The sequence below is a fragment of the Nomia melanderi genome, chromosome 3 (assembly GCF_051020985.1).
Source record: "Nomia melanderi isolate GNS246 chromosome 3, iyNomMela1, whole genome shotgun sequence".
NCBI classification, from domain to species: Eukaryota; Metazoa; Arthropoda; class Insecta; order Hymenoptera; family Halictidae; genus Nomia; species Nomia melanderi.
In genome coordinates this window covers 13,331,970-13,359,876 of record NC_135001.1, presented here as the reverse complement: position 1 = coordinate 13,359,876, position 27,907 = coordinate 13,331,970, and the positions used below count along the sequence as shown (strand labels likewise).

Genomic DNA, 27,907 nt, shown 5'->3' with positions numbered 1-27,907 from the left:
CCGTGCACGATCGGCGGCATATGCGTGTACTTTCCTTCTTTCGCCGGTGTATAGAGGAACGTGGGCGTGAAGGTGCTTTTGAACCGCGGCTACTGACATAACAGTGGGTAAGGGGCCAGCCATGATAGAGTGTTATCAGCATCGTCGAAGGCGGTGGTAAGTTTATTGTCGATACGTGCCGTTTATCGGCCTATGCTACGTTTAGTTAATTAAACGGCACGGTGAAACCCCACCGCTGCCGTGGCAAACGCTCCGCCGTACGAGAACGCGAAACGTGTGTCGGTGAAAAGAAAACACGAAGAACGAAGGAAAAAAAAAACAGCTCGCGACCTCTTCGTTGCGTACGAGGCGATACCGCGACTGGATGCAATTGAAATTTTCTCTTAATTTGCAATAGGTGGCGCCACTGTGTCGTAAATTGTCAGGATAACAATGTTAATTACTTGCAAATGTCGGCATTTTACAAGATCTAGGTTGAGGTACGGTTCTGTTCCTTTGAATGATCTCAAGGATGAAAATGAAGGTCCGAATTAAAGGAATGAAACGCATGCAGTGGTTTTTCATATTAAACCGTTAAATATGTGTGTTGGAATCATTACGACAGGAGAAGTTCTTGGTTTTTTTATTGTGGAATTTTAATTAACATAATATTCGAAAAGCATTTAAATTGTATTTATAGATACAGACATTTCACGTAATAGGATTATGATATTGCGAATAATTATAGTAAAAATTTATGAAACTCCCAGCTATTGCAATAAAATTCAATGTTGAGAGCCTTGATACAGGATTGCAAAGGATTAATCTGAACTAATGTGCATAATTTATTAATGTACAACGTGGTTCAGTTCTTGAACGCGGTAACTGAATTCTATTCAGCACTGATACAGTTTGCATAGCTAGTTACGAATGGTTTTGTGACAATCATGTCAAAGTTTTCATTTTGGTTAGTGTTTTTGGTGGACATAAAAATGTCAGTATGGTATATTGTACAATACATTACCCGTGTAACTTTCTTGCGTACTGAAACTACAAAAAAATTAAGGAGAACATGTTGTATACTAATCAATACAAATTTTAATTTCTATTACATATTAACACTAAACGTACCGCAACCAGTCAAATAGCCGGTACTAAATCTGATTTAAAATTCTGCATTTTCTGTCGTCCATTTAATTTATACTATTCGATTAATCGGTTTTTCAATTGTTGTCTTTCCTTTTGTTTATGTTTCTACTAAAAACAATTTATCGTCTAACTTGTTAAGAAGATGAACAATAGTAATAATAAATCATTTCCAAACCAGTACACCTCCACGGGTTTTCAAGTCTCTTTACAACAAAAGTCAGTGATCTAATATTATTAAAAATGTGTACACAACGAAATTACATGTATAATCAATATTCACAGAAAAAATAATCAAGATCGATATTATATTAGCGAAGATATACGAAAATCATTGCTTTCCTCGGAATATTAGTTGCTGGACTTGCGCTGCTGTGGAATTCAGGTGTTCAATTGTTCATTCGATACCGAGTTTGACGACTCTAATACGCCTCGTGAAAAATGATCTACGATCGGAAATGAAGTCGAGTAGCGAGACCAGGGCAGAGGATTGATGCAGCCGGAGAAATTCCTGGTACCAGGCCCGTGCGCGCGGCGTGGACTTTGACGATCCCTTAAGTGAAATATCATCGACAATCATTCACGTGAGATCTTTATCGGTCGGTAACGTGATCTCTGACCCCACCAAACTCGGGAGCAGTTTTATGCGAGCTCCCGCGGCGCGTGAATATACACCCATGGGTAGATGGGTGCCGGTGGTTCGTGGAGGAGGATCGGCAAGATTGCTGGAGGATCGAAAGAGGAATGTATATAACGCGGTCCGTGGCTTCGGGGATGGCTGGAATCACAGAAAAGTATTCGGCCGGGTTCGCGTGGAAGCCGACGCACAACGTTTCGCACGCAGAAACGTGGCTGCCAATAAATAAGGTTCGGCATTTCCCGCGCGCCTCGCGCTTCTTATCGAGCCACGGAGGGTACCACGGTGGACGATCTTCCGATGGTACTTCCGTCCGGGACGATCGAATCGATGCACCTTACCAGCGAACAATCGAATCACTTCCAAGAAAAGATAGATATTTCATGAAAAAGGGAAACAAGGTAATCCTTGGCGCAAATCACCTGCAGCCTTTCAACGTGACTATCGGCTTAGCCTTTAACACTAGGCTTACGGATGTTTACAGTACAGTTTATTCTATCGTTTTTAGAGGAATCGATATTCATTCATTTAAATCTTGGAAAGTAGAGGTTTAAAAGTAGACAATTAGGATAATTATTTACGGATCTGCATCGATCAAAGTTGACCCAAACATTTATCAAACAATGTTTATAAAAGTCAATGTGAGTCGAATTGGATCGTTCCGTAAATCTAGCGTTAACACGTTCTATGTCACCGTAAATTTCAGTTAATATTTCGCTTATCCCTTCAGATATCGAAAGAAAGCTTATAGGAAGATACATTTGTTTTTACAATACATGGTAATTGACTTGTCATTTTTAACGAAAATACATATTTTTATGAAAGATGCTTATTCTAACTGTCAAAAAATGAGAGGGCAACTATATTGATTTTATACTGGTGGCTTCGCGACTGGTGCATTGGTTCGCATTTTACTGATATCGAAATATGACGTTTTAAGACGATGTCACCAGGAACTAAAGGGTTATAGAGTGTGTTGATTTTTTAAATAAAATATTAAGTTTTTGTTGACTTTTGTATATTTTAATTATAATTTCTTTACATTTCCACTGTTTTCTAGCGTGTAACGTCATCTGTGATCACATGTCTTGTAAAAATATTTTGTTACAAAAATGTACCATACATGTTACAAATGACACTGAAGGTGATAACACGTTCGCGACTAGCATTTGTTTCTGTGGCAATCTTCGTAGTTACAGTATTTTGTTAGCATTAGAACTATCTAACATTTAATATGATCAATATATAATCTTTATAAAAATTGTAATAACATATCTTTTTTGGTTTCTTCGTGTATTTATTATACTATTCAAATGAAGCTATTTATTCTTAGAATCATTTCGAATTGTTTAATACTTTTCAAGTATTAACACATTGAATGCCGTACGATTTCATAGAGCAAATACACAAATTGGAAAAAATATAATATTAAAACATTTTATTGAATTGCATTATTATTGCACGTTCATCCAGCTGAATGTCACCGCATTAGGTAGCATTATTTATAATATAAGAATTTTTTCAAATAATCATCGTTTAATTGAGTAAACTATAGTAATCCGATTTAGTTAGATGTCACCGGTGACCTACATGGCATTCAACGTGTTAATAATTGCAAAATAAGAAAATTAAAACCCGCCATTTTGACGGGTCTGGTAGTTCTACTGTTAAATGCGACGAATCATCTTTATAAAATGCAAGCAAAGTCTGAGAGGAAGATCTCGAGAACTTTTTACACTGTACACCATACGTTATGATTTTAGATAATAACGCACGTGAAAGTAATTTAATTTCCTTCACGCAAGGTACAACATGTTGAACGTTACAAGCATGTGACGTTGGTCAGGAATGTGTTAAACGTTTAACGTTGACATGTGGTATTTTATAATAGTGCTTGTGATCATTCAAATAATTTTGTACATTCAAAGATTTAAATTTTTCATTGGAAAATTTAACCTATTTACCTGGAAAGTGTTTAGAATATACTACAATAAAGTATTACGAAATTGCACAATTGTTTATTAATTTTTATTTAAATTTTTCGGACTCGTCATTTTATTAACCTGTTTGTTGATATTTCATTGTATGTGTCTTGAGGTTTTTTTACGTGTTATCTTTCTTTGTAGAGAACAAAGACATCATTTTTCCATAATTAACATAATTTTCTATTTTCATATATTCCTCCTTTTATAAAAATTTAATGGAATTCCAGCTCGGTAAATAAGATTTGAAACAACACAATTACAATCATCGTATAATACAATACAATTATGCTAATAAAATGTCATTTGTATTAACAATACCTTGGAACAGTAACATTTGTGACTTTAAAACGGAGTAACTTCTAAAATGTCTGTTAATAAAATAATATATTATTATATAATATATAATAAACCCTTAAAGTAATATTAAACTCCTTCTCGCAAAAACCAATATTTTAAAAAATGATATGAATTGTTTTAATTATAGTATTTAATAAATCAGATACTTATATCTCTAACTTCCCTTAAGTACACGCAATTTTAAAGGAACAAAAATCTCGGAATTTTGTAGGAGTATAAGTAATTTCAATTAAATTTGGTGGGTTAAAAAATATCCCACCATGCATTAACTGTCAACAAAAAAGTAGGACAATTTTAAATCCTCCTAACCCCAAAGTGTTACTAGACTAATTATAAATTTTTATTCGCTGAATAACAGAAAGTCATTATATTTTAAGAATTATGAATCTAGGAAAAAATCTGCTTATAACTTATAAGTTATGAGTGATACAACAAACCATTCTTACTCTTATAAGAATATTCCTTTTAAACTGAATTGGACAATTCGAAATGTTGTATACAAAACAAAGTAAATAACATTCCGATTTGTCCAAATCAGTTTAAAATTTTCATCGCGAATCTGACACGATATCATAGGGCAACGGTTAACAATTATTTCTATTCAATACCGGAGTAATTCTCAGAATGATTCCTTTGAAAGGACCATTTCCGCCAAAAATACACGAGGAAACGGTATCACCATGTAGTCGTAGATTACGGTACTTTTTGTGAAGGAAATAGGCCGATGTTTCTCGAAAGACGTAGGCTCGTTTCGAAAGATGATAATTACGCTTTTACGGTACACGGCCAAACCCAATCTACATTGTGTCTACGTGGCAAGTTCTCTCGCGCCAAGACGTAAGGAAATCGCGCAATACTTTTAGGCTCCCCTGGTACACACGTTGCGAAAAAGTGAAATGTGTTGTACCATTGCGTTTCCATTGTTGTTTCTAGAGGAGGAGTAAAATGGGGCAAGGTTGAATTTCTGATTGCCGGAAAGAGTTGCAGATTGATCGAGTGAACCTCGCATTTTCGATATTGTAACCGTTTCTGAATCTACATATTCGGTGGGTATATTATATTCCGTTTCGAGTAATGTCCAAAATATCATCAGTATTACGAAAAACATGAATGAATTACTGAGTCACTTGGATTTGATGCGACCCTAGAAGACGTATCTTAAAGGATCTATGCGCCTGCTTTGACCGTTGAAAAATAATATAATACAAAGTCTGGGAACTTTTCATGCGAAACTAGTAAGTAAGTCAAATTCAAAGTTTGTGGATTTATTTGTCAATTTTTAACGAACATTACAGAAATTTGTTGATGTATAAGTTATGATTTTGTCTTAGATTATAGTAGCTCTATTAAAACATACTGATAGGCGCTTTGATTAAGGCATCAGACAAATATTAGTGACATACTTCTTTGTTCATACTTGAAAGTTGATTTTTATGACAACATATCGAGTGAACCAAATTCCCTTAAAATCTATAAAATACGAGAAGGTTAAAAGAGTAATCGTTATCATAAATTTTGTTGTAGAGTTCCCGTTTAAAATACTCTAGAAACATAAAGAAATGTATTTACACAAGTGTGACTGTCGTTTGAACTAACTCAAATAAAACATAAAGAGAAATACAAAAGAAAACATCGTTTGAAAAGGTAGATTTCTATTTTTGTTTGCCTTTTTTTTCAAAGCCTACCTCAGTGTTAGTTATGGTTTATACGATAAAAAGTATTTTTACTAAAGAAATTCGCAGCAAATCGATTAACTGGTTTACAGAAAAATGTCGTTTCGAAAATCAAGTGTATTTAAAGTTTGCTTCTTATTTTGGATTATGTAAAACACGTTTCGTAATAAAGCTCGCAAATAAATATCAAGAATATAATTTCAAGTTATAAGACCATAAGAAACTGCAAGAAACAGAAAATTGAATTTTTGAAATCTCAAAGTAGGGACACCAGGCTCTGGTCTTACAGCAGTGACAATTCTGACCGAGAAGGGTTATTCTTTGTTACAACAGGACAGTTTACGTTTCGCGATCATCGGTTTCGCACCTCAAGATATCAGGATGGCCTGCATCTTTATGACCCGTTGTTAAGATTAAGCCTCGATACAATTGTCCTTACTTGGTGTTCATTTCATGCGGACCGTTGCTTTGCAAGAAGTATGTTCCGTTGCAATCACTAGTGAAAACTTTATTTTGTTTCGGAGAGGAGAAAACTGATAAACCTTCGTTGCGGCACCTGTCACAGAGTTTTGCAGAGAAATCAGAGTAATTCATTAAAGCAGAGATTGGTTAAAGTATTTCAATTACAGCAGAGATTCCATTAAAGCGATTGTAACAAATATTTTCTTATCTATTAACGAGGTATAAAATGACATTGAATCAACGATGGAGATCTGTGTCTATAGAGATGAATGATTGGAATATGCTATGTTTTCTAGATGTAAAATGTAATATCACCAAATAAACTACTCGCACTTACAAATGGATTTTCCATAGCATTTCTCTTATATTCAAAAATTCTTAAACACATTTCCAAGCACAAAATTCTGTTGCGTTTACATTATTTCTGAAGAATAGAGTAGAAAACAATTTGTTAAACGAGCAAATTATGTTTATCTGTAAACAGTGTCAGTTTATTACGTTTCTAGATAAACTGATTACGTAAAATCCGAGCAGTCACCCGCTTTTCACCATCTAGCCGCAGATCAAAGACATTCCTCGAACACGAAAACATCAGTGAAATGTCGCTCGTGGCATCGTTCAGTCGTCGACACCTTCTTCCCCGCATTACAAGTTGGTACCTGTTATACAACAATTCGGGTTGACGAAACGAACCCGGCGGAAGAGGGGCGCAGGTGATTAAATTACGTCGATGGGACGAGAAGATCGCCGTGCCAGATAAAATTACGGGGACACCGTGACGAATAACAGAGCGCAGGGATTGCGATCCCGAAATGACTGGCAGAAGCGTCTGAATGGGCCCGGACGTACCGATCCCGAGGAGTACATTCCGTGAACCGTGGCACGCCAGTGACGAGCAAAAGAGCAGCGACGCGTTTCTCATTGTGAAAATCTTTGGGCAGCGCCGGTGTCTCCCTGCGTTTCCTCGTTGGGTCCAAGAGGACCAGTGGTAGGGAGACAGAAATATCTGACCTCTCGGTATATATGTCTGCTTTAATTACGTTTGTCATTTTGCGGGCTGGTGTCTCATTACGAAGAAAGTTCGAGGTTTAAGTCGGCGAGCCTAGGTGGCCTCTTTCTGGTAACGGCACTAACCAACCCAACCAGACAGCCAACAACAACAACGACGAAGGAACGAACGAACGAACGAACGAACGAGCCAACCAACCAACCAACCAACCAACCAACCAACGAACCAACCAACCGACCGTCGGACCAACCAGTCATGAGTCCCCTTTTACCTTACGTATAGCCCTCCGCGTGCCTCTCTTCGCATCGCCGCTCTAGATCTTCGGATAAGAGCGAACACCATTTTAGCGGTTCCTTACACACCAGACATCCGTTCCCTTCCTATATATACGTGCCACGGGAGAACTCGCTGCATTTTCTCCGCGCGAATGTGTCAAGCGACTGGGAAACAGAAGGAGGAAAAGAGACCGGGAGCTAGTGGGAGGCAGAGAGAAAAAGGGGGAGAGCGAGCGAGAGGGTGGTTGGCTGGCTGGAGGGGAGCGAGAGAAACAGAATGACCGAGACGGAGGGGTTGGCTAGACGGGGAGGGAGGCAAAGGACAAAGAGGCTGCCGGGAACGGGAAAGGGAGAGGAACCGTGGAGAAGGATCACGAGAGGGAGAAAGACGCGAGAAAGGAGGGACAAGGAGGAGAAGAGGGAGATATGGGCATGTCAGCCGAAACCTTCTAATCCCACGTACTACAGGTGCTTAATTCGTTACGTGAGACTGGAGGAAGCGGAAAACGGGATACTGTACCGTTTTCCGTGATAACGAATAAGGTTTTGCGTTCCCTCTTTATAACCTGGCTTAACCCCTTCAGGCCTGGATTTTGTTTCGAGGAATTTCGTTAAGTGCTTCGTTAGTTTTCGTTGGTTTTCGTTGCTTTCAGGTTGGAATCGTAGCCTTTCGGTACTCGATGGAATGAAGGAGTGTATGAGTCTATGAGTAAGTCGAAATTGTTTCATGATTTATAATGCGTTTGTTCGTTAACGTTAGGGTAGTTATACAGTCCCTGATCAAAAAGTTACGCCGGAAGTCCAAACGGTAATTTAGTAATAATTTCTTCGTCGCAGTGTTAACCTTTTGTACTCCAGAAATGTTTCACTGGAAATACTCAACATTTTCTGATGAGATACAGACGACATTTTCTGAAACTAATTTGACGAGAAACTGCGCGCAAATTGAGGAATAAAAGTATTTTATTTCAGTATTTCACGTATTGATGTATTATACAAAGTTTCATATTAAATATCAAACTTCACAATTTACCAACGAGCAAGAGTTACGCAAAGAAATTAAGCCTGAGTTATAAAAACTAAATACGAGGAAACAACCAGATAAGAATTAGATTGCCGATTCATCATTTGAGGCCGATACATCGGTTTAAAGGAAAACTTCCATTTTTGTAAACAACTTTTATTTGAAAATTCTATGCGCATAATAAAGAAACGTGGATATATGCGTATTAGACAGATGTAAATGTATATAATCTTTAATTATTTTATTTGATGTAGTTGTAAAATATATAATTTTTTATTTTTGACATATCAAATGGTTCATAACTTTGGACCGACAGTGTATATGTGACACTGCTGATTACTGTTGCTATGGTGATATTAACATATACTCGGCGTTTGTACACCTTATTGTCGCTTTGGCTATATCAAAATATCATACGCACATGACATTAAGGTAAAATTCTTTTTCATTTGTTTACTATGTTTTAACCCTAGGACAACCGGGGGGAGGGGGGTGGGGTCTTTCTGAACCCAACGTGGCGAGTGTTCCGCATCAGACATTTGAAGAAAACATGAATTCTATCGTTTCAAAAAATTTCATAAAATTATTTATTGTCGATTATACACTTTCAAGATTGTTACTGTACAGATGCTTTTGGTTTGAAGAAAATATTAATAATTATTCAGATGCTAAGCTCCGTGGATCTCCTCGGATAACGACTCGAAGCTTGGTTGTCCTAGAGTTTACTGTGTAAATATGATATGAATAACTTTTGACATGAGACAATGGAGCCGCTCATTGGCCAAGTCGATTAACTACACTTTCCGAATTTTTTAAGATTTTATCAGTAACGCGTTTCATTAGCTCTGAACTGTTTGTATTTAAAATAAATTTCATTATGGCTGAGTTTGGTACCACGGAATAATAAATTTCAAGGACATACTGTTTCATAGATTTTGTAAAATACATTTTATAATAATTATTTAATTTTGCACTTAACCCTTTGAGCGCTGACTATTCCCAGCCAGAACGTTCCGCGCGGACAGAATATTTCGTTGCTCATCTGAAAATCGATGAATTATGTTACTTCATACAATGAATTAAGTTGTAATTAAATTGTAATTCCTCAGATTAACGAAATTGAGCAATGCTAAGAAACGCGTATATCAACCTTTTAGCTACGACGAAACTAGCCGCGAAGCTTTACATTTGTACAGCAAGGTTTGACGCGTTCTGCGTATCATAAGTGTAACACTACGATTTGAGATTGATAAAATTTTCCACTGTGCAATTACGTTAGATTAAACTATAATGTGCACAACTATCAATGACAAAGACAGAATTGTGCGGCTATAAAAAGATGATACACACGGAAGCCACTATAATGGCGTACAGTAGCTAAAAGGTTAATCACATACACTCATAATTGTCACCAGCGCACGTGTGAGATTAAAAAAATTGTAAAACGCAAGTATGCGCACATAGCTCACAACGATGATTTTCGTTGAACACATATATGCGTCTACGACACTCAAGGGTTAAAGTGAAATTTTAAGAATCAACATGTAACTGTTACATTACCTTTCTCTACTCTTTGTTTTGCGGAGTCACTCGATTTGTCCGACGAGTGGCTGAATTGCGAGGAAGGCACGTTTCACAGCGAGGGTACTTCAAATTCGACCGTGGTCGCAAATGGGTTGAGTGAAAAGCGGCCGGGATACACGCGAAACAGCATGCAGCGAGTTTGATGGATGTGGCGTAACGCGGAATACATAGTTTCGATGTTCCGCAGGCGTCAGCGACGTCTAGTCGCTTCGAATGCGGAACTTTGGTGTTTCTACATTGTTGTAGAGAAGACGGGATATGGGGAACGGGTCGCATCCGGGTTAACGTAATTACAAATTAATTTCGTTTTATTAAGTAGTTCGCGGTCGAGCACGCGCATCCACACGTACACCGGTCGCCCGGAGCCTGTGTTGTTTATAGAAACACCGTATTCGGGTTAATTCCGCATTTAATTGGAGGCTTAACCGTATATCCACTCTGTTCGGTACGCCGTGAGAAAAAAGATATTAATTTTTCACGTGTAACAAGGATTCCCGCAAGAATTTGCACTTTATGGAAACACGGGCAGATGAAGATAACACAGGTAATTATGTAGTGGTAACAAGGATGATTTGGAATGATTTGCTCGGCGAGCATGATATGCGGAGTAAAGCCGCGATACGATGCTATTATACATTTCACTGACCCATAGGTGAATGAACAGGATTACAGGTGCTTACGTTGAGAAATTAGATGTTGGTAGTAATTATCGAATTCCACTAAGCTAACACGTTGAATGTCGTAGTGGTCACTTATGAACGATGTTTGTCGCTTGCTTGAAAATGATTATATGTAAAGTGGTGTTGGTGATGTTGAAGAAAAATGTTCAACCCTTTACGGACGAATATTCTTGAACTCTTTGCATTCGAAGCTTTTTCTCGCTGATATATTTTAATGTTTTTTATCAATTATAAATATAAATGTTATGATATATTTAATGAGAGAATTTTTAATGGCCGTGCTCCGGAGCCCTCGAGTTCAGAGGGTTAAAGTATACAAAAGCTCCGGTAGATGAAGACAAATTATATATCGGATGTTGGAATATTAGAGAAGACAGAAACTATGTACTGATATTTTGCTCTTTGAATAATTAAATCGTTTATTTGCAACTTAGTATTCCAAATATGAAAGGCTGATCTCGTCGAAATGTCGATATCCGTCACTAAAAGGTTAATAACGTTAATAAGCTGATAATAGTGTAATGTAAGGATTGAAATATCAACTAATTAATAATCGTTTCTATTTGTCTTTGTTACGAAAAAAAAGGTATTATGTAAAACGCTCACAATTTTCGTGGTAGTTAACGTGTTAAGCAGAGACTTTAGGTTTTCATAATGCGGTACCATATATAGAATACTTTAGATTTTTCCAGCGAAATAAAGTGGTAGCAGTATGCTTTACCAGTATAAGGATAACGAAGAAACTCGAAAATGTACAAGTAAATTAAAAACAAAGAAAGCGTTATATGAAAGACTCATAAAAGTTCTGTCTAAAAGTTATAAGATGAATCAGGAAGAACGACATGGTTTTTCGTTTAAGTTGCCCCAGTAAATTATACTGTGAAGTTCGATAATATAAAGAGACGAAATAATCATGCCAATGAAAGTCCAATTTCAGTTGCTGACATGCAATACGGTTATTTATGAATTGCTTTCACTTTAATATTCAGTTGAATGTTAATAACTGTGTTTCTTAATCCTCGCACGACGAATGGCCATTTTGACCAATAATAAAATTTGCATTATACGCGTTTCAAGATGAAATTACACATTAAATTTTCTGCGTGCTGTTAACTTCATATATTACAATCATGTTCATTTCATAAATATGAAATACGTAAACACGATAAAAATATAAATAACGTATAAACACGGCAACGGTTACCGCTGGATTAAAATGACCCTGCATTCATCATGCGAGGGTTAATTTCGTCCATCACTGAGTTTATGGAAGTACCGGTGAATATCTTTGCCGAAGATAATATGAACAGATCGTATTGCACCCATTGAAACGAAAGGAAACCGACGAGCAATTGGTAATGTAATAAATTCAACATTTGCAATAGCACTAATGTAAATATTGCCAACTTGTTTCTACATTATATCAAATTACTTATATTTGGGTTTTGTCCACAGACAACGGTACTATGCGCCGTCGCCCGAATGAACCTTTCCTAATGAACCGGCAGTTCCTTCCGCGCGTCCATTACTAAACTCCTCGTGGTGGGCTCGCACGGAAGAAGTCCGATTGCAATTTGCGTACGAATCCCGGGGCTCGCCACCAGTCGATCGCACATAAAATCTAGCTTTGCATGCTGATAAGGGGTCCCCCGGTGAACGTGTGCGTCTCCGTGTACACGTAAACGCAAGTTTCCCCCCGCGGTCGCCCGTGTTGCACCTCTTCTTCCCCCTTTCTCCGCCCGCACGCTCGTTTGCCCCCCTCCCTCTCACTGTCTCTCTTTCTCTCTCTGTCTATCTTTCTCTCTCTTTCTCTCCCTCTCGCCCCCTCTCTCTTTCTTTTTCTCGTCTAAGCGTGTACACGGGAACGTAGATGCCTCGTGTCGGTGTGTGTAGGGTTATTAGCCCAGAAAGCAAGGCCCCTGCTTCCGGTGTAGGCACTTTAGTTCGAGAGTTTCTTAACCCCTTCTTACAAGACTCCTCGCTGGCCTGGCCTAGCTTGGCCTAAGACTTTGCCCCGGCCTAGCCTGTTGTCGGGTGCGGGTGGTAGAACGCCGTCAAAGACACAGCCCGCGAACGAAACTGTATATATAGCGAGTAACTTTAACGGTTACAAAAATGCTCGAAAAATGTGCACAGAAAATTATGCACCTGTACAAAACCGCACAAGAAAAAAGAGCACATTCTAAAATACGCACGTAATCAAAAATAAATAATGTATTGTACAATTATAAACCAGAGGACTGCACCCCCATCTTGTAAAAAATCTAGCCACGCATATACCGAAGCTTATTATGCAAGTAAAACTCTTCTGGATGCAATGACAGTTGCCATTAATACTTATATTAAATTAGCAGATGAACTGTTATATTTAAAAAGAATCGCAAATTTGCAATGATTTGTTTAACAATAAGAACTTTTCTGCAATAATCTGTCCGCTACGATCTTTAACACATTAGCTGCCGCCGCCAAGCCTCGATGCTTTGCGAATCTCGAGGCTAAGACGAACTACTTGGACATTTATTATTTTATTAAAATTTTGCATATAGGAATGTTACATAATATTGAATTTAGTAAAATTAGGTAAAAATGTATACACGACTATCGGCGTGTTATATGGCATTGAATGTGTCAATATTAGATTTACAGAGCGAGACAATTTGACTAATATATTCAATTTTATAAACGTTATTTGGTAAATGTTTAGGTCGATTCGTATATCCAACGGAATTTAGTTCGTTCGATACGTCACCAAGAAAATTAATTTTTAAGTTTATATAAGAAATGGTGTCACCCAAATTTGGGTAGCGTAGCAATCAAAGCGTTAATTCTTAAAAGCCTAGGCTGCATGGCCGGCGATCTCCAATGAGATCAAGTTGTATCACTATATGTAAAATATTCAAATATCTTATTGTTATTTCATAAATTTGAAATGAATAATCAGTCTTAATCAAAGTTAATATTTTTTTAAATGGTGTGGTAGTTAGCAAAGTCACGAAGATAGGTATTTATATGAAAACGAGATTTCTACTTGTTATCTACTCGTTATCTACTTGTTCCATCTCACATTTCACTGAATTCTAGTTTTTCTCATTTAACTAGAGATGTTTTGATTAATTTATGTGACGATACAATAGTCTTTATAGAATAGATGAATATACATAGTAATAACTGTAGAATAAATTACTCTAGACCACTATTATTCTACATTATTTGTGTTTGTTTGGACAGTCTTGGTCCATACATCAGCCGGTTAATAGGTTGATATTCGGAGACTGCGCTGTCTGTACACTAGGGTATTCTATAACGAACGACCTTACGACGAACGAACGCTATAACAAACGAGGTACTAGAACGAATTAATTCGTTATGGGATACCTCACTGTACTTCGTTGCAGCTGTTGCACTGTACTTTGTTCGTAACGAAGGGAAAAAACATATGTAATTAGGAACACTGGTATTATATCTACATAATTATAAATAGTATAGGTTTTATTTATCCCATGTACAAAGATGCTGTTCAATATGGTTTGAATGAGATAGGGTTCGTTATTAACCTCTTAACTCGTATAAATTACATAAATTACTACATTATGTCATTCCAATAGGAGGCATGTTTACGAATGTAATGTCAAACATTAAAAAAACAGTTGCATTTTGATATTCATTCTCTTCTGTTTAGCAAAATACGAAAGAAAGTAATTCAATTTTTCAAGAATCAGTATATTTTGCAAACATACTGTATAAGTGTTTACATACATGTACATTATTGTTAAAAAATGTTCGACAACTTATGATAATTAAAATTTGCCAAAATGGCATTAAATGACATTAGTAATTATATTAATTATTGGTTGTTAGTTTACCATTTATATTCACTTTTATATATCAATCTGTACCGTATAAAAGCTCAAGCATTTATACAGAATTTTTTTATTAGGAGAGCAAAGTTCATTGTTCACCAAAGAAGTGATGAAATATTTTTGTTCCGTAGTGTGTATGTATAGGTACTTACATGCTCGAGTGTACGTAGGGTTGATAGGTCGCCCTCGGTGGCGAACATTTTTTCACTGGACTAAAGTGGACCCAACCAGCGATGATCATAAATTTCGCGAAAGACCAAAGCCAGCGCACGATTCTGACTCTATACACGCGACCTTGCTTATCGTGCCTTGATAAATGAGACCGGTGCATAAGGCATAGGTGCTATATAGGGTGCTCTTGAATAGTTTGCACTCGTTTTTTTCCCTAGCATGATATATGATTACCAAAATTTGGAAAATGAAATTTTACTCAAGGCGTTCTTTTAACTTACATGTGTAATAAAACAAAATTACATGTGTATCTGAAAGAGTAACTAATTTATCGTGAATCAAGTTAGCATCATTTCGAATTCTAAGATGACGTGTATACTTGTCAAACACAGAGTAAATGCAGCTATAGTGTACTCCAACGAAAAGCTACAGTAAGACGATAAAATAATGAATTTATCGTTGATCAAATTAGTCTTATTTCGAGTTTTAAAATGACGTCTATACTCGTCAAACACAGTTAACCAGATAAATTACGCTCGCTATTACCAATCACCGTACACATCCAGCTGATTTATGGGTCAGATAGGAATTAGAATAACGCGATTCAATTGGTACCGAGTGGTAAGGCACCTGTAGCTACTTTCGAAAGTGATGACCCCGCGATCGGTAAAGATGCGTGCAGGTGCTTCCTCCTTGGAAAGCATTTTATACGTATGAAACAACACTAATGCGATGGAGATTAGCTTACCTGGGTTCCCATGAACTATTTTTGAGCTTAATCGTTGCGCTGATCTGCTGTTATACGCGGTACGCGCATACATACGTACGCGGCATGCTTGTAACAGATAATTACTCGTAAGAAGGGGATAGACGTTCCCGGATCGCTAATGAGCTTCTGGAATATTATCGATGCTCATGGTAGTGCTTATAACTGCTTTTCAACCGAGATTGTAAATTTTCCGTTGTTCACTGACTTCGAGGGAAAGATACGCGATTATGCATACAGAATATAATGGGGTTTTAAAGGCGCGTACGAAACGAGATTGGAAGAAGCAATAAGTGTAGAAATGCAAACATATTCAAACAATTATTTCCTATGAGCATGCGTAGGTACGTGTATGTATATACAATCCGTTGGGAATGTGGTTCAATAATTTTCAGATGTAACGCGCTTCGACGACGTTTTACGCGAAATTGTAAATCACGTGTTATGCGAGTTTTTGGGCAACTCAATGGACATTGTAAATCTTGCAAATATAAACAGGTGGACAAAATTTTAAGGCCCGTTGTCAGTACTCAAACGTGTACACTTATACGTAATATCTGAAAACAACGTGAATTCAGTGGAATCTTAGAAATTTCGTCATATTCTCGGTTTAGTCAGAATATTCGGAGTTCATTAACTTGACAACAAAAGCCTCGCAAGTTTTTGGAGATCATTGGGATCATGGTGGATTTCATTATGCAAAAGATTTTGCACTGTTTTCGGAGTCCTTTGAATTGTTTATAATTTACGAGATGTAGAGTATCCTAGCTTCTCTATTCACTAAATAACGTGAAAACAGCTTTGAAAAGTTTTGACAGCTTTCGCGTTTTAAAATGAGTCCAGGTGGGGTGTTTTGTGATTTTTTTCCTAATAAGTATAACAGTTCGAGGTACTGGACACTTTTCATACAGCGTTCGGTCACTTTTGTTTGCCACTGTCTAAATATATTCACTTTAAACAGAAGTAACTGTACAGTCTTGTTGCTGTAAGTGATTATCGACGAAGTCTGACGGGTAATTACTAATTAGGAATGTGTCCTGCGTACCAAAACAAGAAAAGGAGGTCATATCAACATGCGCCCGGAAATGCTGTTTTTCCAAAACATAGTTTCGCTTTTAATGTCAGGGGACTAATGGGCTACCTTAAAAACTTCCGTAAATACGAATCAAGGAAACACATCGCTGCCGTGTTTTGGGAATTTGTAACATCAAATTGTAATTCATTAATGAACATTCAAGATATCATAAACTGTATAGTCACTTTTTTTAAAAGTATAAGTTTAGTGAAATCTGTTCCCCTGCACATTTTATCGAATCATAATTCAATATTTAATTTGAGTTTAAGGGACATTCTTATTTGTATACGAAGATACATGTATATCGATTAACAAAACAAAAAATTAGTTAGGTAGGTAGGTCATTGAAAGTCAAGGGTTTTATAATGTTGTGCACATATTTGATCACATTTTAAGGTAACACTGTAATTTTAAAAAATGTTTTTGCGTTGAAACATGACCAAAAATGTACACAAAATAGTAAAAACCTTCATTTACGATAACCTAACAATTTTTTTACTTTGCCAATAACTTACAATCGACGTCTACAACGAGAATTCAATGAAGAAAGATTTGAATAGTATTTATATTACTTAAATGTTGTATAATACCTTTTCCGCAAGTTTGACACAATATTACAATGTAAGTGATTAAATATCATTCTCTTAAAATTGTTATCTAATTGATTATCTTCAACAAGAACACTGAAATTTTTAATCACTCACGAAGAACAATGCTGAACTTACATATTGCCAAGTTTACAAAACATACGAAATAATGATTGAACAGTAGGAAATTACTCTATTGATGGATGTGAAATATTTTTCATGCTGAAATATTCGCAGCAAGGGAAAAACTCAGTGAGGTCGAGTGTCTACCGCGTGTTTCCGCGACTTTTCAATTTATTCATCGCTGACGGTTACACATCGTGAGTTTCTCGGGTCACAGGTGAAGGATTTGAGACTCACTCCTGTGCTTCCTCTTCTTCTCTCTTCTTCTCTCCGCTTTTTTTTTCTCTCTATTATTTCGCTCGTACGGTAGCGGAGTTCACCGCGCTCGCGTTATTAAAATAGTTTTGCAGAACGCGATTTAATCGCGAAATTACAAAAATTACTGGCAAGTTAATAATACGTGACTGCACGATGAATTTCAAACAACTTCGTAAATCTTGGCGTTCGGTCGTCGTTCACGGCTGTTGAATATACTGATTTATGCCGATACGTTTGTACAGAATTCAAGTATTTCATTGGCAAAGTTCGAATTACATTGCGATGAACGTAATTATAATCCAAATATAAAAGTCTCGGCGCGAGTACTGTTATCGGTTTATAAAAATTCTCGTGTATTACTACTGATTTGTAAACTGCGAATGTTTATGCAAGCACAAACTTTGCTGAGGCAGTTTTGAGAAGTTAAAGTTAACACGTCCCCTATCAGCATTTGTTTCAGTGACGATCTTTTAGATTGTAATATTTTATTTACATCGAATGAACTATAGTAATTCCATTTGGTTGAGTGTCACCGGTGACCCCCATGGCATTAAACGTGTTAACAATTGCGAAATAAGAAAACTAAAACCCGCCATTTTGACGGGTCTGGTAGTTCTAGTGTTAAATGCGACGAATCGTCTCTATAAAACGCAAGCAAAGTCTGAGAGGAAGATCTCGAGAATTTTTTACACTGTCATTGCAAAGATGTCTTGCTGATATATTTAATAGAACTTTTAGTAAGATTTTCTAATAATTCAATTTTAAATTAATAGGTTTATTATATCTTGCTTATAAAGAATATCGATTCTTTAAACCAAATATTAAGATACATTTAAGTTTTTGATGACTTTCTTATATTTTGATATTATTTATTCACGTTTCCGCTGCTTTATGACATATCGGTTGTCACATGTACCTTACAAATATTTTCAATATGTACAATAGATACAATATGTTGTACACTTGGCACTTAACGTGTCACACGCAGCTTCTTGATTTCAATAGGTATTAGAAAGGATCAATTGCAGAATTTTAAAACGTGTTTGTATAAGTATAGTCCGTGTGAAAATCAAGTCCTACATGCGCACAAGCAACTTTCAGTCAATTCATGGAGATAAGGAATTGCAAGAATTATTCAGACGGATGCACCATGCCCTTTGAATCGATTCACTGTTTGATGGCAACACTAAGGTCAGTTTGCACAAGGATTCTTATAATTACTTGACTTACGATATACGTGGCTTTTTAAAATCTGAATTTACACACTTTGTTACATCCTTTGTGCGAAATTTATACATTTTTATATCATTTGTAATGTATCTTGATTTTCAATTTTAAATACATTTACACAGAGTTAAACTGTGATAATTGTTCCATGAATGTCTGTTTTTCACTATGTAATTTTAAAAGTGTTATTAGACATTGTTGTCCAATGTAACTATTGCGATTTAATTTAATTACGGTGTTGTATATAAAAGCATAATGAGCGTTTAGCGATATCTTAAAAACTATGCACGCGTTTATGTAAAATTGTTATATAATTTACAATAATAAATATATTATTATACTTATATTATGCTTCATTTTTCAAATGTCTAATTATCAAAACGATATTTAAGTATCTTCAAAGTTAGAAATAATCAAAACATGAATTATAATGTCTACTCCGACTTCTAGTCATTGAAAATTATCACACAGTAGACTAGTGGAGCTTTATGCACTGTTTATAAAAAGCTTCTAAAAAGTCAGTAGAATATATAGTTCATCATAGTTTAATACAATTTTAAATTATATTTTACCTTTATTTATTATTGCTGTAAAAAATACAGTTTTACTCTTTACCGGTAGTTTCTCGAAATTTCATAAACATCCGTAATCATCTATTATTTTGTCTAACGATGGAAAAGGAACGAGTCTAGGTGTCTTGATAGAGTTGGAAATATTACACGAAGAAAAGTATTGTAAACTATCGGAAGTGGCAATGCCCGGGAAGCGTACGGTTCTCAAAGGGTTAATTGGGCATAGTAACTTTTCAGGTGACCAAGCTCCATGGGAGTGGAACGAAGAAAACCCAGTTTTATGTCTTGCGTTTACCACTCTATCTACATCTTTATGTTATGTCAGTTAATTTATAAATATGTAATCGTGCATCTACGACCCTCCGAGTGCGATATTACCTTAAATGCTTTTTCGCAGATACACTATCGCATACATTTTTATGCAATGAGAGGGGAACCACATCATCATGGAAAATTAATGTTATGTAACACAGCCGAATGGTATTGTTTATAATTCTATACGAATCACGTATGTGACTAAATGTGATTTTTAAATGTCCAGTTTTTATTCTAATTGATAAAATAAATATTGGTTTATTCGACAATTTTATTGACTTGACAGTTTATCAAACAATTTAATAAATATCTTTTCTAATAACGTAGCAAATAGTATTTGACAACTCTGCATTTATAATATAAAATTATTCTTTCATAATTGTTCGGTGTATTTGAACATTATTGATTAAATTAAATGCAAAATATAGTTATTTAATTTAATATAAATTCTTTATGATGAATTATAAATACTGAAGTGAATTAAACGTTCTAAATTTTAAGATCCTCCAGCTGATAAGATTAAATAGCACCGGTTGAGATTAAATGTATGTTAAGCATTTTTTTTATAATAACCCTATAAATGGGAATCGTAAATTTTTTTCTTTGAGAATATATAGTTTTCCCCATCATCGCTTTTTTACTGTAATGACCATTTCCGGATGCTTCTTGAAGTATGTATTCATGAAATACTAAAAGTATATGTTCTCTGATAAAAACAGATTAAGTGGCATAATTCTGCAGAATTCATTTAAATATTTTTACATTTAAACAAATTATTGTTGCTCACATTCACCTGAAATTCCTTCCTACGTTTCAGGTAAATATATAATCCTCCCATAAATTTATTCATATTTATGTAGAAATACTTTATACAATATTTCATGCCTCATAATTTGTTCACATAATTAAGCCGATATATTTATTAATGTACAGTTAAAACTGCAATAGATTAAATACGTGACCTTAATCCTTCTGTCTATTCTTAGAGTATATATGAGCTAAAAGCGTTTTTCTAATTCTTCTCTGTAGAACAATAACGCAGAAAATTATTATAATAATATATGTGCAGTGAGTCACAAACGTATTTATATCTCCTGAACTGCTGAATTTAAACGTTTGATATTTGTCTACAATCCAAGTTTCAAAGTTCTTGTCAACAGGCATGTATGTTGGAATTACGAAGTTTTCAATCTTACATATACTCTATTGTAAAACAACATGTCAATATAACAAAAATGTAATTTTACGTAAACAGGAATAAAATTGGTCTCACAAGTCTGATGGTTTAGATCGTTCTCATGCCTGATCGTCTTAAAAGTATTATAAAATGCAAAGGATACCCAACGAAATGTTAGTTATTAATACTATAACTGTATTTTTAGTATAACTTGTATAGGTACGAATACTCTTCAGAGGCCAGTTTTGTTCCTGTTTACGTGAAATTACATTTTTATTATATTGACATGTTATTTTGCAATAAAGTATATATAAGTTTGAAAGCTTCGTAATTCCAACATACACGCCTGTTGACGAAAACTTTGAAACTTTCACTGCAAACAAATAACAATTGTTCAAAGTCGGCAGTTCAAGAGGTACGAATACTCTCGTGACTCACTGTATATTATTTACATACGTACACTTCTTTACGAAAAGAAAACGAAATATGAATCTGCGATTAAGTATAATAGGATTTCGATTAATTGAGTCATTACTTCCCTGAGATCTAGGTTGTTGAGACTGTTGGTTAAATTAGAATTTAATCGTTCGGATTAAATTATACCTCGTTTAATACTAAACACATCTAAACTTTGCATATATCTTCTTTTCATCCTGGACAACCTTGCATAAGCATCCCCACCCTTTGGGCAAAATTCTTACATTGTCCGATTAATCAGCTTTTCAATTTTTGTCTTTCCTTCTGTTTATGTGTCTAATAAGAAAAACGTATAGTCTAACCTGTTTACTGTTATTTCATAATCAATCATTTGACTAGCTACGGTAGAAATAGTTCTATACAGAGTGTCGGTACGTTTAGTGATAACAGAAGTTTTACCGTGCTCGGTTTCGTTTCCCAAGCAGTACCGCAAAACGTTCACGCAACTCGCGCCTATGTATACGTACCTGTTTCGTACCGATTGTGGCCTACTCGGAACCCAAGTCTTCATTATGCTCTCCGTCTCCAATCGGCTGTGACAAATTATTCCTGCGTCATATCCGCTTACGGTTCGTGAAAAAACGGTGAGTCGACGCCGAGATCCATCGTACCTATGTAACAATATACACGCGTCGTTCATTTTAATATTTCCATTTTTTGATTTGTACCCATTGACGTGTAGCCAGAACGAAGGTCGGCGTTCGCGAGTGGCTGGTGAAGTCGCTGTCGCGAAACGGAGACGTGAATTCTTATTCTTAAACCGAATGAACTAAATGAATATTCACACTTCTACGCGCTTCAGGTGCTTTAACACTAGGTTTACGCAATTTTACGCATATTCAATTTTATAAATGTCATTCGGTAAATATTTACGTTGATTTTGATTAAATGCAGTTATACGACTATGTATCCTAATAGTCTATTTTTAACCCCTTCTCCTGTAATGTCGAGTCAGACTCGCGATGGAAATTTTCAACCGAATTCGACAAATCTAAATTGTTATTTATTCATTTTTTATATAAATGAAATATTATTTGTCTATTAGCATTTTTTAACCATTAGAATAAACATAAACACAGAATAGTTACCAATATTTTCCTTTTCCTACTAAATTATTAATGATAAAGTACCTAGTTTTATCAAGCACAGTTGTGAAAGAAATCATAGGGCAAGGGGTTAAAATACACAATTGGAAACCTGTTTCATCGATAGTTAGTTTGTACAGCTCCATTCTTTATGTATCCTTTACATGAATTGAAATTATAACCATGAAAAATAACAATATATATATATATATATTATATATATATATAATACTGTGTATTTTCTAAACACGAGCACTCCTGAAAGCATAATTCGAGGAGAATTAAATTAATATAGTAAACACTGTACAATGATTCACTTCAGCATTGCATGATTTGTATAATACTAGCACGGACATTATGGGTTAACGAAATGCAAAAACCATTTATTGAATAAACACGAAAATGAACTACTACGAAACGAAACTAAATCTGAATGACGTGCCAACTTATTATTCCCAGTCAGAAAGAAAACGAAAATCCGTTTCTTTCAGTTCCTTTCTTTCGCTAATAGCTTCGATAAACTGAAACTAAAACACTCCGCCGGATTTCAAATAACATTCTACTTTCCATCTTTTTCGAGACACTTCTATTCGCTATAATGACAAGGACCCACAAACATCCAGTTCGTCCTGGACTGCCGAACCTCTCGAATCTCTCTGAAAAAAAGAAAAAGGAAAGACCGAGGCACTTTTCCAAGGCGACTTTGGTCAAAATTCTCACGGTAACACCGCTCACCGCGCGGAGGCCGCGCGATCAACATAAAAATAGGTGCAACGGGTAGGCGAGGATAGGAAAAAAGAGTATCATCCTTGCGTGTCGGCGGTCGGAGGGGCTGAGGTCGCGAAGAGTCGAGGAGCAACGCGGCCGAGGAACGAGCCCAGGTACACACGATGCGGCGTGTATAAGTCAGCACTCAGGATATTTCGTCATTTCCTGCTTCTCACGCGATACAATCTAAATTAACTATGTTCGCTTGGCTAGGCCTCCTCCCTCGCAGAGGCTCGCATCTCTCAAGAAAATTTCTTATTTCCTAGCGAGGAGGGCATACGGTTGCCGTGAAACGACGCTCTGGGACCCCTCTTGACGCGGCTGCCAGCCAGGACGAACATCGCGATCATCGTTACGACGATGTTGACCGTAAAAACGAGCGAAACAGAAGAAGGCCCGTGTACTTTACTGATGTGTACTTACACTAGCGGCGCGCGGCGACTCGATGGAAACGATTTTATCCGAATTCAGTTTACGATCGTTGTACGTAGGTTATTGCAAAAGTTTCGCGAACCCGCTGTCATTCAGAGGTTCATGTTATTGTCGTAAAGCTTCGTTTTTAAAGTTAACCTTTAAGCATGGAATTGAATTTAATCTATAAGTATCGAAGTCTGAAGATTGCCGATTAATGTTAAATACTCTCGTTTGTAGCAACTAATAAACAAATTTATTGAATTTATTTGTTCCTATTTGTTTAAATATCTCTGCATAACAATAGTATTAACTGTATGAACCGTTCATCCTGAAAGTGGCTTGAGTCTATTTAAAAAGGAAAGAAAAGACATTTACAAATAAAAAGATAATGTAGAATTGTAACTATTAGAACCATTAACTTGATTTTTTTTAAAAATGGGCTTAAGTCACTTTCGAAATAAACAACTTGCATAACGAACATTTCAGTAGTTTCAAAATTCACTATATTTTATGTAGAAATCCGTGAGATCGCATATCCATACTTAAAGGTTAAAAAATGCTGACACAACAAAATGAAAACGTGTTCATGTCGGGGAAGGATGTTTTAAAAAATAATGAAACCATTAGTTCACATTTATTTGTGACTTTTCTCATACTTTCTCGACACTTTTGCAGTAACCCATGTAGGAAGTTGCGTTCATTTCTAGAAACGTTTCAGGATATCGTTTTAGGATTGAAAATAACGAGCAAAACTTAGACTAGAGTATGATTACAATTTATTCGTGAATGTAGTTAATCGAATAAGAATTTATTTGAATATAGTAAAACCCCGTGTAACAGGTTCAAAGAATTGTTGAAAATGACTAAAAGCGAGATTCTTCATGATAAAATAATACGTAAATTCGTAAACATGACATTCTTATAACGCGAAAGTATTTTTTGCGTTATATAGGAGTATGTTGTAATTATTGTTATAATTAGTTGTTACATGGTCTATCTCTACTGGCTATATTGGTTGCGTTAATAAATGTAATTATGAATCATTGTTAAATAACAGAAGCATTCGACGAATAACAATTTTGTTCGTTTTTTGTAATTCAATTATTCGAAAGAATGAAATAGAAAATGATTAATTGTCAAACATGTTAATGAAAATATTATTAATTATTAAAAATAACATCACTGTTACAATGAATTATGGTATAGTGATTGGTAGCTAATTAATTTACAAGCGATGTTGTTATTTAACGTTAATTTCCTGAGCAAGATATTAATATTCACATTCCTTTCCCGTCTTTGGTTTTCAAACCATTATTTACAATGCTAAATAAATGTTTGATATTTAAAATAAAAAGTTATTCAATTATGGCGCCACTGCTTCTGAGTTCTTTAAGAACTAATAAATATTGGAATGATCGGTATGAATGGTAATCATTTAGCGTAATACTGGGAGCATGTTGTGGCTAAACTTTATATTGATAAAGTAACTTACGACGCGAAAAAAGAACAATAGGGTCTTTCGATATTATATGTGGCGTAGTAAAAAATGTGGACACAATATAATGTGACGAAATTTGCACGTATTTTCCAGGAAACATAATACACTGATCGAAGTGGATATGGTTACAGTTCGAAGGGGGCGAAGACCTAGACGGCTTTCACAAACAGGTACGTAAGTACTGTACACCGCACACCTGAATAGCCGTGCCCGTTTTTTTTTTGTAGTAAATTGGCAGTGATCTGATATAAAAGGACTGGTAATTTTTTATTCGTGCAGAATTTATTATACGTGTAATTGGTAATAATTGTCAGGTACATTATACGTTTGAAATAAGAATTTCAAATAAGAAAAATTTGATTTTATTGACATAATGGTAACGATAATGTAAAAAATCATATTTATAAGACGTACAGTAAAGCTATATTGAACTGTTGATGATATTTCTACTTTGACGTACGAAAGGTTAACTGAACGTAATTAAATAAAGAAGACCACTTTTATGGCTTAACATAACGTTTTAGTATCTCTTATAAATATTAAGTCTTTGCACTGGATAGGTGACTGTCACTCACTACTTGATTCGATATAACAAAATTATAAAATTTTATATATAATATTAATTATGTATAATGCATCAATACGTGATATATTGAAACAAAATAGCTTTCTTATTAATTTATGTATATTTTCTCATTACTAATGTAGTTCCAAAGAATGTCGGTTATATCTCGTCGGAAAATGTTGAATGTATCTAGCGAAAAACTTTCGAGTGCAAATGGTTAACACTAGAACTACCGAACGTTAAGTAAGATTAATCTATAATCCTAAGAAAAATTGTAACAGATTTCTTTTGATTCCTTCATATATTCATTATAACATTCAAAGGAAACTATTTAGTTTTAAAATCGTTTCATATATTACATATTGTGAAATAAGGAAACTGAAACATGTCATTGTGATTGATGCGGTAGTGCTATTATTAATTACTCACTTATTATTTCATTCAACACAAATCTGAAGTATAATAAAGAAATATAACAAATATTTGTATTCTTGAACTTGAACTTAGATATACAATACTTTTTTTAATACAAAGCTATGTAGTAAAAGAGGAGTGTACGTAAGCAATTTGCTAGGAAAATCTACTGTCAGCGTGTCAACAACCGGAAGAAGCATTGGAAGATGTTCCTCGTGTCGGTGAAAATGGAATTCTTAGAAAGAACAGTCGTCTCGAAACATTAGTCGGTCATTCGCTACATCGGGTGTGACATGCGAGAAACTCGCAGATTCTAATTCGTCGCGTTTCTCTTCAGGGAGAGGTTGCGTTACGGTTTGAAGGTACGGGCGTCGGAGGAAGTAGGGCGTAAAATGCCATGAACTTTGAACCGTACGGTTTTGAAGGGAAATGGAGTGAAGAAAACTGCGAAGAGACGATAAGTGCGAGAATTAGCGAGGTAGATCTCCGAAAAAGATAATGGAGTATATAGAAATGCGTGTATTGGTAGATACCATGTGTAATAAGTGTCAAATGTATCAAGTCAATAATAAGTAAACCAGGAATTATTATAGTTACACATTATGAAATTGAAGTAAAGTAATTGAATTTGATTCTTAAATTAACAATTTTTATAAATTATAAATAATATGAAAAATCATGAAATTTTGTTGAAGTTCTTATTTTACTCATTTTAACAGATTTCTTTTTAATACTAGATTTACGGACATTTATTGTACATTTACACTTAAATGAAAATAGTCTAATTTCGGAATTTTTCTCGCTGTTTGAACTACTGTTTCAACTAAACTTTTATCCGAATAGCATACAACATTTTAATTACAATTTAAAATACTTTTTCTCTAAATCTTGCTCAACTGTGCCACAGATACGATCTTGAATCGATTAAATTTGAATTTTTGACAGAGACCGTTCCGTACACTTTATGCATTCCGGGATGCATAATATATATATAGGTATTCGCGTTTCACAAAGTGCCCAATGACACAACGGAAATTAGTAAACGAACCTGCATTTTGAAAGTGGACCACGGATGTTTCGCCGAGTCACGGTATCGTCTTAGCGGCATTGATTACGGACAATTCGGCGGCGTCATTTAGCGACTGAAGATATTACGTCACCGATTAAACTGCCCCACGAGATACCCATCGGTTGCCATGCTTTCTGGCTCGTCACGCTTATAACCCCGCTCTTATTCCGTTAACGTAATTCTTACGTGTGAACGTAAATGTACTTCGATGAAATTAATATTAATTATGAAGTATGTATTGTTCTGTAAATTGAATCGGGTAATGAGTGGTCGCAAAAGCATGAAATTGATTGTTGAATTAGGGAAATGTACGTGTAGCTGTGTACCAGCGTACGCCGAGGGGAAAAATAGGAAAGTTCTCTTCTTACATGATCGCGATACCATTTTCGTTTTCCTTCACTTGCTCGAGTGCTTTGCTACACCGCAAATAATTTATGATTTTGCCGTAGAAGGACGTTAACCCGATAACCGGCTGATTTTTCGACCACGAATATTCATGCGGATACAAATGTAGGGGAGCGATATGAATCTGGAACGATATATCCCACGATGAATGTAATTACGATTTAATTTACATTCCTACTGACATTATGATGGAATTCAACGCAACAAGCTTTAATAAATAAATAATAAATTATAGATAATTATAAACACATTATAAATAAATTTATATTT

At 35.5% G+C, this 27,907-nt stretch overlaps 1 long non-coding RNA gene across 1 annotated transcript; it reads left to right on the top strand.

Annotated features, from left to right (window-relative positions):
• Nucleotides 1–27,840, top strand: LOC116432924 (uncharacterized). Its single transcript, XR_004236194.2, has 3 exons — nt 1–156; nt 25,278–25,354; nt 27,682–27,840. It is a non-coding gene; the product is annotated as an uncharacterized LOC116432924 (long non-coding RNA).
• Nucleotides 27,841–27,907: the final 67 nt, after the last annotated feature.